This window comes from Dipodomys merriami, unplaced genomic scaffold (genome assembly GCF_024711535.1).
Source record: "Dipodomys merriami isolate MVZ:Mamm:240054 unplaced genomic scaffold, mDipMer1.0.p SCAF_2187, whole genome shotgun sequence".
In the NCBI taxonomy this organism is placed as follows: domain Eukaryota; kingdom Metazoa; phylum Chordata; class Mammalia; order Rodentia; family Heteromyidae; genus Dipodomys; species Dipodomys merriami.
This window is the reverse complement of record NW_027203590.1, coordinates 36,922-48,619: the sequence shown is the minus strand read 5'-3', so window position 1 is coordinate 48,619 and position 11,698 is coordinate 36,922. Positions and strand designations below refer to the sequence as shown.

The 11,698-nt window shown below is 38.0% G+C and overlaps 1 non-coding gene across 1 annotated transcript; it reads left to right on the top strand.

The window, feature by feature from the left end:
• Positions 1 to 3,643: 3,643 nt before the first annotated feature.
• Positions 3,644 to 3,750, top strand: LOC138834538 (U6 spliceosomal RNA). Its single transcript, XR_011374178.1, has one exon. It is a non-coding gene; the product is annotated as a U6 spliceosomal RNA (small nuclear RNA).
• Positions 3,751 to 11,698: the final 7,948 nt, after the last annotated feature.

Here is an 11,698-nt window from a genome sequence, read left to right as displayed (position 1 = left end):
TAGTAACATACATGTGTACATATATAAGGGCATATACACACATATATGCATATATAAATAAATATACATATGCAAATATATGTACATATATATAAATCAGTGTTCAGTGATTTAATCAATAGTTCCCAGCACATTGTCATTCTCTCAAAGTATACATGATAAACTGCTCTGAGGAGCTGTGCTCTATGATGGGTATCCTTTGTTCTCACTTGCCCCATTACCTTGTTTTTCATCCCTGTGAACAACTTCGGTCTACTTACCATAGGATAGCTTTGTTTTCATTACATGTAGTTACTTACTGATAATCAAAGAAAAAGGTTGTTTGTAAAAGAAAAATAACTTTTACGTCACAAGTTAAAATATCTTATCTATCCCAATGATTCCTATGAGATAAAATTTATAATAGAAGAAAAGTAAAAAGGAATTCCTAGATCTGTTGTTTTGCCATTTAGAATGGCAAAGAATAAAATCACATCACTCTTATAATTCTTAAAAAATGCAAGGGAAACTGTTGGTCCCTATCATGTTCCCACAAAACCAGTGAATTCTGAAGGATAATAGACCAGCAGAAATTCTAAGTAGCAGACATGGAGCATGAAAGAGAAAGACCATGAATGGAAAGGGTGAAAGAGAGAAGTACAATAATACTGAAAGTACATAACAGATAAACAAGTGCTGTATGAGAATATTGATACTGCTATCTTTAGACTTTACATGTACATTTGAAAGTATTTGATGTATGATAACCAATCAACATAAAATATAAAATGATTTTGATAAAAAATAAAAATGATGAGTCCCTGCCTGGTTTTAGGATGAGGGTTATGATGGCTTCATAGAATGTGTTCGGTAGTGAACTTTCTCTTTCAATTTCATTGAAGAGTTGGAGGAGTATTGGTGTGAGCTCTGCTTTGAAGGCCTTGTAGAATTCTGCTGTAAAACCATCTGGTCCTAGACTTTTCTTAGATGGGAGGTCTCTTATTGCTGTTTCTATTTTCAATGCTTGATATGGGCCTGGAAAGACTTGGAAAAAATTATATTAAGTGAAGTAAGCCAAGCCCAAAGAAACATAGGACCCATGGTTTCCCTCATTTGCAATAGTTAGTATATGTAATGTATAAGTCAAGCAGAAAAGGTCAGATAAGGTGATGTTAGGAAAATGAACCCTAAGATATGTATTTAAATGTTTTTTTTTCTTTCATACATTTGTTTCTAACTCATTTATATGATTATTTCTTTGTTGCTTTGTATGTCCCTCCCCCACAGTATAACCCATGCTTTCACTGTATTTGATGTTGGTATAATTTGTGGAGGGGAAGGGGAAAAACAAGTCATTTAAATAAGGATACAGGTGGACCCATTGCAACAATGAGAAGTACAAGTTGTCATGTTGAAAACGAACTTTACAACTTTGATGGGGGGGTGGGGGGAGGATTGGATGGGGGGGAGGCTTGGAAGGGATGGGAAGGGGAAATAAAGGAGGAGGCTACAATGCTTGATAAGAAATGTACTCATTATCTTGCCCATGTAACTGTAACCCCTCTGTACAGTTTTTTCACAATAAAAAAATAAAAAATAAATGAAAATAAAAATGACTCAGAAGAAATTATAAGTGCAAATACAATCTTCCCAGAAGAAATCTCTCAGAGACTTTGAGAAATCTCTCATGATTTTGAAGAGGATAAAGTGGCTGAAGTTAGTATAAATTTAGAAGTATGACAATTCACAAAAATATAAAAAGATATTCATATATTTCATTATATAACTCAAAGCAGAAAGCAAATGTTGTTTAGATGATTTTTTAAAACACAGTCTTTCAGGAGCTGGGAAGGTGGCTCAATGGTAGAGTGTTTGTCTTGCATGCATGAGGCCCTGGGTTTGGTTCCTCAGCACTACAGAAGTAGAAAAAGATGAAGGCTCAAATGGTAGTGCTAGCCTTGAGCTGAGGGACAGCACCCAGGCCCCAGAATTCATGCCCCATGACCAACAAAATAAAAATCAACAAAACAATGCTGGGTGCCGGTGGCTCGACTGTAATCCTAGCTATGCAGGAGGCTGAGTTCTGAGAATCACAGTTGAAAGCCAGTCCGGGCAGGAAAGTCCGTGAGACTTTATCTCTAATAAACCACTAGAAAACCAGAAGTGGTGCCATGGCTCAAGGTCTAGAGTGCCACCCTAGAGCTGAAGAGTGCAGGGACAGCACTCCGGCCCAGAGTTAAAGCCTCACGACTGACAAAAACAAAAAACACAAAAACAGTCTCTCACTTTTGTGGTCTCAACTCTGTAATACCGCCGCTTCCGACGAGGGCTAAGATTTTGGGTGTGGACATTTATCATCCCTCCTGATTCAGACTGTACTTGATAATTTATTTAATAAATATTTTGTTCTTAATTTTCTTCTTTGTAAACTCACATGCACCTATAAAAAATCTTTGGCCATCCCAGTAAGCTTCTCAAAGTACCTCCTGATGACAACTTATAAAAAGTTGTATTATATTACAAAAAGGGAAACAATGCAACAAATAAAGAAAACCAAAAGTTAAATATTAATGATTAATAAAATAAAAAACCAAACAATTACCAGTGTATTATTTTCTCATATTCCTGTGCATTTAAAACTGGCTAAGATTATGATGTTCAAAAAGAGGCTTTTGTTTTGGTTTTTATTTTGGGTCCAGTCATGGGCATGAACTCTGAGCCTGGGCGCTGCCCCTCAGCTCTTCAGCTCAAGGCTAGCGCTCTACCACTTGAGCCACATCACCACTTCCGGCTTGTTGTTTGCTTATGGGTGCTGAGGAATCGAACCCAGGGCCTCAAGCATGCAAGGCAAGCGCTTTACCACTGAGCCACCTTCCCAGCCCCTCAAAAAGAGTTTTATGGGCTATGAGTAGTCTTTAAAATTACCACTAAGATTACTTTTTATGGCTCATCTCATCATTTGTATATGGCTTATATCATCATTTGTTCCTCACTAACATGTTAAGTAAGGAAGCCCTAAAAATTTAAAGAAACTATATGGTTAACAAAGTCTTAACTCTTCACTCTGCTTCTTTACTCAAAGACTTTGCAATTTCTTATTGGTAATGTTTGTATAAACTCTGAAAGGTACATAATTAGTACCATATGTCTGCTACCATAAGCCTTAAATACTTTATAGAAAAGTTTATGACCAGCCAAACAGTCCTAATTTTGGCATATATATGCAAATTCCCAAAATTAAATACATTTAAAACTTAACAAACCTTAACACTTGCTGCAGTGTTCATTATGACAGGTGCCTTGTATAGAATAAATGAATTTCTCCTCTTACACATCTCTTGAACAACAAATATCTGGAATTATTTTGTTTTTGACATGCCAATCTTGACTTTATTCTTAAATGTGTGCTTATGTAAGAAATACATGGTTTTAACAGTTTGTTGTATTGCTAAAAAAGAAGAAGAAGAAGAAGAAGAAGAAGAAGAAGAAGAAGAAGAAGAAGAAGAAGAAGAAGAAGAAGAAGAAGAAGAAGAAGAAGAAGAAGAAGAAGAAGAAGAAGAAATACATGGTTCTAAAATTTCACAAGAATTCTTTTGAACTTACTTTTTTTTTGAATTGTCTAGTTTAAGAAAATCAATTACACTTTATATATAAAAAATGTTCTGTGCTCAATTAGGCAGCAAATACGCTAAAATTGGAACAATACAGAGAAGATTAGCATGGCCCCTGAGCAAGGTTGACATGCAAATTAGTGAAATGTTCCATATTTTTGCAACAACAGATGCTGGAGAGTATGTGGCCACAGGGAACTCTACTGCATTCTTGGTGGGTATGTAAACTTGTTCAACCACTTTGGAAAGCAGTATGGAGGCTCTTCAAAAGACTCCATATAAAGCTTTCCTATGACCCAGCAATCCCACTTTTGGGCATTTACCCAAATGATCACAAACAAGACCATACTAAAACTACCAGCACAGCTATGTTTACTGCAGCATTATTTACAATAGCTGATATAGAGCCAACCCTGATGCCCCTCAGTAGATGAATGGATCAAGAAAATATGGGTGTACATACACAACAGAATTCTATGCCTCCATCAGAAAGAATGGTATCACCCAATTTGTTAGGAATTGGAAAGTCTTGGAAAAATTTTATTAAGTGAAGTAAGCCAAGTCCAAAGAAACATAGGTCCCGTGGTTTCCCTTATTTTCAATAACTAATATATGTCTGGGATAAGCAGAATAATTCAAAAGCTATGTGCATATGAGCAGATAAGATGATATTAAGGGAAATGAACCCAAAGACAGGGACACAAGTATGTTTTTTCTTTCTTGTTATTGTTTCTAATGTACTTATGATGTGCAATATGATTTTTTTTGTTTCTGTATATGTTCCTCCCGCACGCTATAACCCCTGTTTTCATTGTATTTGAAGTTGGTACACCTACATCCTGTGTATACGTTTCTCTAATTTGACGAGGAGAAGGGAAATACAAAATGGTTAAATAGGGATACAGGTTAACCCATTGTATCAATGAGATGCACAAGACACTCTGCTGAAAAATGAACTTTACAATTTAGGCAGGGGAAGGGGGAAGGGGAGCGTATTTGTGGAGGTGGGAGGGAAGGGATGGTGGGAAGAGGGAACAATGCTTGTTAGGAAATGTACTCATTATTTGCTCTCATAAATGAGACACCTCTGTACAGTTTTTTTATAATAAAAATCATATGAAAATGTTCTTATGTCGTGGTAGTGTAAAAATATCAGGGACAGAATAATGAAGGAATGTTGTAGACTGAGGTGAAGTCCATATGAAAATGTGCAAAACTGATAAAACGTAAAAGTATCAGAGCAGTATATTGTGTTTTACATCATTTAGGTTACATTGAAAAAATATGGAAGACCTAGAAGAATGAATTTTCTTTTTGATATCCTATCATAATTCCTTAGCAGGATGAACTCTTTCCTCATTGTTGTAGAGGCATCATCAGATGAGAGGAACTGAATTTTTTTGTTGGCTTCCTTACATTTATTTGTCAGTTTGAAATCTGAACTACTAGTTTATGTCTGAGACAAGAAGAAAAGGTCAGATAAGTTGATGCTAGGTGATATGAACCCCAAGATAAGTAGTCAAACGTTTTTTTTTCTTTCTTGCAATTGTATCTAACATATTTATAAGATCATTTCTTTGTTGCTTTGTATGTCCCTCCCCCACGGTATAATCCCTGCTTTCATTGTATTTGATGTTGTTATAATTTGTGGAGGGGAAGGGCAAAAACAAACCGTTTAAATAGTGATATAGGTGGACCCATTACAACAATGAGATGGACAAATTGTTATGTTGAAAAACGAACTTTACAACTTTGGCAGGATGGCGGGGGGCGGGGGGGAGTTGAGGGGTGGGAAGAGGAAACAAAGGAGGTAGCAGCAATGCTTGATAAGAAATGTACTAATTGCCTTGCCAATGTAATTGTAACCCCTCTGTACAGTATTTTCACAATAAATTTTTTTAAAAAAAAGAAAGTAAGGGAAATTAGACACACAGGCTTTGGAAAGTGTAAAGTCTGCTCCTGGATGGCAAGCAGACTCCACCCTCCTTGCAGCAAATTTTCTACCCAGTACTTGCGTTATCTAGGCATGCAGCAAATTTTCTACCCAGTACTTGCGTTATCTAGGCAACTGGCACACATGGAAGAGGTCACATCTGCATCTGCTGAGGTCACATCTGAATTTGATGTGGCCACAACTTTCTCCGCCCATACCTTAGATAAGGCCTACCCCAGGCCCAGATGCCCTTTCTCTGCTCTTTTCTAGCTCTTTCTCAGCTCTTTCCTTCTCTTCTCTTTCCCAGGTCTCTTCTATTTCCTAGCTCTCTCTTTCCCACCTTTCCCAGGTGCTCTCTTTTCTAGCTATTTTCTCTCTTATTCCCAGCTCTTCAAGCTCTCTTTCCCAGTCCTTTCCCCACCACGCTGAGGACCAAGATGGCCTGGTGTCAGCCGGAATGATGAATAAACCTACCCCTTACCTGAACACCACGTACATACTGCTGTACTTCCTTAGCTACCTCTTTTTAAAATCCTAACAGAAAGTGACCATTTAGGATGAATGATATTTGATTTTACAATCAGAAAAATATTTTAAAAATTATATAGATATAAAATACTCCAAAAGACTTATTCTATGAATCTACCCCTTAGAACAAATGATAAGAAGGTGGTTAATGTATTTTAGGATAATATATATATATATTCACATACCTATTTATGTTCACATAAATTTCACTTAAACAACAATCAAATGACTATATTTCTACCTTCTAGTTGGAATATACTTAAATCTCTAAAAATGACTATGCTGCTGCTATAAAGAGCAATTTCCCAATTGTCCTCCATAGAGGGCATCCACAACGTATTTTGTGATAGGGCCAAAGCCTGAGTCAAGAAACTTCCCAATGGTGTCCAGTGGGTAAACTGTTTTGATTTGGTTTAAAGAAAACTAAAAAGAAACATTATTAATACCTTGCTCTTTTGTGAGGTGGAGACCATCTATGAGAGAGAGTTCCTACCTTGCTCTTCAAAACAGTTGTAATGAAAAAGGAAGGGACAAGACTGTGAACTTACGATGCACAGACTTGAGTGTCATGCACTGAGAGTCAAGGCGGCCCATTAGTCGAGAAACAAGGAGTTGCAAGTCTAACCCACAAGACACGGCAACATCAGGCAGGCCATAGGCAGTGACAGTGAATTTGTAGCCCTATTCATTATTACTGCTGTCAGAATGAAAGAGGACCATCTTAAACGTCACGTTCTAGAGGCAAACAAAAGTCATGTGGTCAACAAGATGGAAGGAGGCAACAACTCAGCAGTGAAGTATGTTCTTTGTGACTCAAAAAAATCTTAAAAGCAGTCTCCATTTCTACAAGTTCAAAATTATTAAGGGAGAAATGTACAGAGATGATACCAAAACACAAAACTCACAACTACAGGTAGAAAGCAGAATTAGTAGAAAACTGCTGTTCAGCTTTCTAAAACTCAAGTGACTATCTGCTCAACCAGTGATCACTGGCTCAGTTCTTTGTTCTCAACCAAGACCCTTGATAGGAGAGAGAAGTAAACAGTCTGAAGCAGGCTGCAGCCCAGATATTAAACAGATCTGTCAACTGGGCTCCTAGCTTTCACCATGGTTCAAGTCTTTCTCTTGGATCCACTGGCCCTTCTGAACTCAGAAATTAACAGCTCTTTAATTTACTCTGGACAACCCTGGGTATTAGCAAATTTCCTATGAAGAGCCAGATAGTTAAATTTTTAGCTTTTGTGGGCTACATAATCTCTACTGCAACTGTTCCTCTCTACAAGTAGAGTATCAAAGCAGCTGTCAGAAATATGTGTGTGGTTACATTCTAGAAATGTGACTGTATTAAGGTTTGTACTTAGAGCTTTGAGTCTTTTTCAGCTATTTTGCTCATGGCTGTCATTCTACCATTCAAGCCATGTCTCCACTCTGGTTTTTTGCTGGTTGAGATGGGGCTCTCAGATTTGTCTACCTAGGCTAGCTTTAAATCTTATTCCTCAAATATCAACCTGCTGAGTAGCTAGGATTTTGAACAATATGAACATGAGCCACCAGAGCCTAGCTAGTCCTTTCCAAACACCATACCTTTATTGCTCTAAAATTGGAAAAAGGACAAGAATTGCTACAGACATACTTATTTACCTTGTTTGGGAAATATGACTTACCTTTGGCCACTTATAAGTACCAACTTTTGTGCCAAAGTGTGTCTTCCCACCTCTAGAGTCTGTAAATTCCAGATAATCATACCTGTGAAGGCATAATCTCTATTATATTCTTTCTCTTGTTTTTGATCCACTATTGCTTGGAAGAAAAAACGTGAGTCTTAGTACTTTTCGGTTTCACACATCTCATCAAATTCCACTTAAAAATAGGTTGCCCCTGGGCTAACAAAAACAGATACTTCATGGCAGTTATTTTCATATTTATGGGCAGATTTTTTGGTCCATGTATGTAGTACCACAGGCTGTTCCTGCTGCCAGGTCTCAACATCCAGCTAGGCAGACAAATGAGTAAGAGAAAATTCCAGATATTACTACACAACCAACTGTCACAATAGACTATCAGTGCTGTAGATCACAGGCTTTGACAGCCCTGATGAAATTTTACACAGGCTAATCTGATTTCCTGTCTATGCAGAGATCAATAGACATCTATCACTCAGCAGAAATGCATTAGGATGATACTTTAGGGACTCATGCTTTTATCTTTTAGCGGTGACAGAACTATTTTTAAAATAAGTACTGGTATGAATTCCACTGGAGAAAAACACTGAATTAAAAGATTAAAGAGCTCACATTTTTACTGAGGACCTTGGCATGTCTAAGACCACTCTTTTTTTCCTCTTAAATATAAAGAAAGTTTTCTTTTTAGCTCATGATTCTAATCCTAGTTACCCAGGAGGCTGAGATCTGAGGATTGCAGTTTGAAGTCAGCTTTGTCAGGAAAGTCTTATCTGTAATTAAAAGCCAGAAATTGCTCAAGTGGTAGAATGCTAGTCTTGAGGAAAAGGAGCTAAGGGATAGTGCCCAGAACCAGAATTCAACCCCCAATATTGGCAAAAAAAAAAAACCCGATTAGGATTGGATGCTTTGGCTTAAGTGGTAGAGCATTGGCTTTGAGCTGAAGAGCTCAGGAACAGTGCCCAGGCTCAGTTTAAGCCCGACAACCAACAAAAACATCAGGGTTGGAGGCATGGTTTAGTTGGTTGGTAGAGCACTACCCAATGAGCCAAAGCAACAGGTACTAAGTTTGAGTTCCAGTCTTACACCAAAAAACAAAATGAGAAATAAAAAAGATCTGCTAAATGTATATGCCCTTTCTACTACCATCAGGAAGTTATGAAACTCAAAAAGACTGTGAACAAATGTTATATAATAAAAATTAAGTATGGGAGATAATTCTTTTAAACACTAAACCTTCTTATTTTTCTTTCCATGTATATTTTCTCTTTTAGACTTCATTTTGTGTGTGTGTGTGCCTGTCATGGGGCTTGAACTCAGGGTCTTGGTGCTCTCCCTGAGCTTTTTCATTCAAGACTAGCACTCCACCACTTGAGCCACAGCTCAAGCCTACCCCTCCTCATCTGTCCCCCTCCACCAACTAGTTATTTGGAAATAAGAGTCTCACAGGCTTTCCTACCTACACTGGCTTCAAATTGAGATCCTCAGATCTCAACACCTGAGTAGTTAGTATTACATGTATGAGCTACAAGCACCTGGCTAGACAAATCTTTCAGACTTTATTTACACAGATTTTATGTAACTTAATATAACCTAAAATGATTAGATAAATTATACAGCTTTTCGGCCTCCTTTCTAGTGCTAATGACAAATCAAGATGATATTTACTATCCTTGTTGGCAAAAATACCAATAAAGCTTCTAGAGGCAACTTATTTGTATATATCTGTAGTCTAGTATGTTTTATATGGTAGAGTCATATCTCTCTGAAGAGAGGACACAATACAGGTTCAGGGCCAACTGAAGTTATCTTGCTCAGTCCTCCTTCAGGGTCATTGCAGAGCTTCTTCAACAGCTCTGTTAAGGTAGTGAACTCTCTCAAGAGAGTACATTGTGAAATGTCCAAAGAACAGAAGTCTAGGAGGAAGATGAGCTAAAGGAAGATGAAGGATGTACTCAGTATTCACTGCACATGCTGGTATTTCCACCAGCCCCCTCCCTGCTTATTGAAAATAGCCACTTCTCCTTACCAGTTGACGAGCTGCCATGGAAAACACTGAATTACACAATTTTTCTTTTTTTTGGGGGGGGGTCTGGTCGTGGGGTCTGAACTCTGGGCCTGGGCGCTGTCCCTCAGCTCTTCAGCTCAAGGCTAGCGCTCTACCACTTGAGCCACAGTGCCACTTCTGGCTTTTTTCTTTTTGCTTATGTGGTGCTGAGGAATCAAACCCAGGGCCTCATGCATGCAAGGCAAGTGCTCTACCACTGAGCCACCTTTTCAGCCCTACACAGTTTTTCTACTATGTTTTTTCCACTATACTGTGACAAAAGGGATTCTAAAATCACTCTCATGCTTACCAGAAACTGTACCACATCTATCAAAACATAAAGTAGTTAATATTTTATATGGTAAGAACATCATTTACCACATTATTATAAGGTGCAAAGCTAGGGAGGGCTATAGAAGCTGACTACCAAAGCAGGGAGAGGGAACAGCAGATCACAAGACCATTAAGCATCATCCAAATGAACAATGTCAATTTAATTACCTCTGAAAGGGAAAAGCAGTGAAAACTGCAGTAGTTGGTACGAGTGACAGTTAAGTTTAAGGTGAGTTTTTGGGTTGCTTTTCAATGAAGTGGAGATATCACTCTAAGTTATATCTGATCCCAGCACTCAGAAGGCTGAGGAAGAACTGAGAATTCAAGTGCAGTCTGGGTAGACAGCAAGTTCAAGGCCAGTATGGGCTACACAGTGAAAACTTATCTAAAAAGAAGTGGTGCTGCCTGTAGTCCTAGCTACTTGGGAGGACTACAGTTTAAGGTCAGCCTAGACAAGAAGTTTGAGAGAACTCATCTTGAGCAACCTCATTTCAACCAATAAAAATCTGAACGTGTGATTATATAGTTGTAGTTCCAGATATTTGGGAAGTACAAATAGGAAATTTGCCATCCAAGCTGGCCCAGACATAAATGTAATACCCTATTACTCTATTTGGAAAATAAGTAAAAAGGGGGGTGTGGCTGATTCAGGAGTTCTGGATTGTAATGACTTTTCTGTCACTAGAGGGCAGTGTTGAGTTTCCTAATGCAGGAATTACCAGGGCAAAATTGTGAGATCCTATAGAGAGCTCATCAGAACTAGATCCTAATTTTGCCTCCACTAATTGCTCATTGCTGCTTTGCATCATTTTGAACTAAGTCTTTCTATGTAAAATGTGGTTCATATTTATACATAGTTACAGGCAACAACAACAACAAAAGACCTATGAAAGTCTCTTCAAATGGGAACCTAGATGGCCTTATTGAGTAGGGGATAATAAAGCAAGGTTTTGTTATTATCTAGGGAAATAGAGGGCAAGCATGGTTAACATTGAGATTGTGTAATATGAATTCGGCTTCCATCAATGTCTAAGTTTGATCTTTCATGATAAAGGCTGGCTTATGTTCCTCTTCCATATTACATGTTCCATGGTCATCATTCTCTCATCCTGACTGGTCAGGGATGTTTTCTTTGTTCCAAACCACATGAGAGTCAGTTCATTAACATGAACTCCTTACAATGACACAGATCTTGAATTTTTCTACCTTTCTATCATCAATATCTAATTCTAAAATAGAATGAGTATGTGGTGTTTTGCTTGTTTTTGTTTTTTAGTTTAGGCTGGACACCAGTGGCTCACACCTGTAATCCTAGCTACTCAGGAGGCTGAGATCTGAGAATCATAATTCAAAGCCAGCCAGGGCAGGAAAGTCCATGAGACTCTTATCTCCAATTAGCCATCAGAAAAGCCCGAAATGACTTTGCTTTTGCTGTGGTCCAAGTGGTAGATCATTAACTTTGAGTAAGAAAGCTTAAGGACAGCACCCAGGCCCTGAGTTCTAGCCATAGGATTGGCACACACACAAAACAGTGTTCAATGTTTTCAGAAGTGGTGAGGTGTGACTCAAAGTAGTAGAAAGCTAGCTA